A 1518-nucleotide genomic window follows, 5' to 3' on the forward strand; every position below is an offset into this window, starting at 1 on the left:
ATTTTTTCCTTTTTTTTTTTTTTTTTGTTACACTCAGCTTTATTGCTATCACATAAGCCCCTTATGTAATAGCAAATATAATGTTAGGGCCACGGAAAAGGACATATAGGAGTAGTGGCCCCATGGGATTGTCGCCCTTCCAAAACCATAATTAAATATGTTGATTTGGTATGCCACTAGGGAAGTCAGAAATGGAGAAGGATTTGGGGGTCATTGTAGACCACAAACTGAAAGGTAGCTTGCAGTGCCAGGCTGCTGTAAACAAAGCTAGCAGGGTTTTGTCCTGTATTAAAAAGGGGATGTATTGCAGGGACAAGTCTATAATTTTGCCACTTTATAGATCATTGGTTCGACCTCATCTGGAGTACACGGTCCAGTTCTGGTCACCAGTACTAAGAAAAGATGTCCTTGAGTTGGAAAAGGTCCAGCGGAGGGCAACCAAACTAATTAGGGGTATGGAGGACCAGAGCTACGAGACAAGGCTACTAAATTTAAACATGTTCACATTGGAGGTGAGGAGATTAAGGGGGGATATGATCTCCATGTACAAAATGTTCAATGGTGGTAGCAACATTAGCGATAAACTGTTTAAAATTAACTCCATTACAAAAACTAGAGGCCACCACCTAAAATTGGTAGAAAAAAAATTCCAGCACAAGGGGCGAAGGGGGTTCTTCACAGTAAGATCAGTTAGGGTCTGGAACTCACTGCCACAGGCGGTGATTTCAGCAAATAATGTGGAATTGTTCAAGAAACTTTTGGACGATTTCTTAAGGGACCGTAATATACAGGGGTACAGGTACTCCTAGAATTAGATCCTAATAGGTTGGACTTGATGGACTAATGTATTTATTCAACCTCAAATACTATGTAACTATGATTTAATCATAAGTAATGTTTTTTATATAATAGGTGAATTATTTAAAAAAAAAAATGTATATGGTATGTTGTCAGATACGCTGCTGGCTCTTTTTTTTATTTTCAGTTTGCTAAGGGCATAACTGTATCTGGGCAGAATCAAAGGTATCGATATGACGCTTACCAGTAGTTGCAGCTGTCACCGTGCAGAATCCCTGGACAGCTGGCATATAGATTGGTCTTCTCATTTTGGAGGGAAAACAGCTGGCCAATTGTGGTGTCGTTGAGTGTAGAAAAACTGGCCTTAGTTACTGGGCAGCTTATCATTACCACACAGTTCAGCAGGAGTAGTCAGATCAGCTTAATCTCTGGATTGCCTTGAATTTGCTTCCCGCCCTCCCGCATCTTGGGCCTGTCGCGGTCATCCTTTGTTGGGGTAATGTCGCCCACTTTGTGGGTGGACAGGAAGTTGAGGTCTTGAGTAGTATTTTCATGGACTCTATGCTCGAGTCTTTTGACTGATCATTATTGGACTGTTATTTATGGTGGTTTATGGTTAAAAGTTTTAAAATGGTTAACAGAAATGTATTGTTATTTATAAACCCAATAAAGGGGCTGCGGCCTTATTTTTCCACACTACAGTGTTGTCTATTTCAAGAT

The sequence above is a fragment of the Nanorana parkeri genome, unplaced genomic scaffold, assembly GCF_000935625.1.
Source record: "Nanorana parkeri isolate BGI_ZX_2015 unplaced genomic scaffold, ASM93562v1 scaffold1117, whole genome shotgun sequence".
NCBI lineage: Eukaryota > Metazoa > Chordata > Amphibia > Anura > Dicroglossidae > Nanorana > Nanorana parkeri.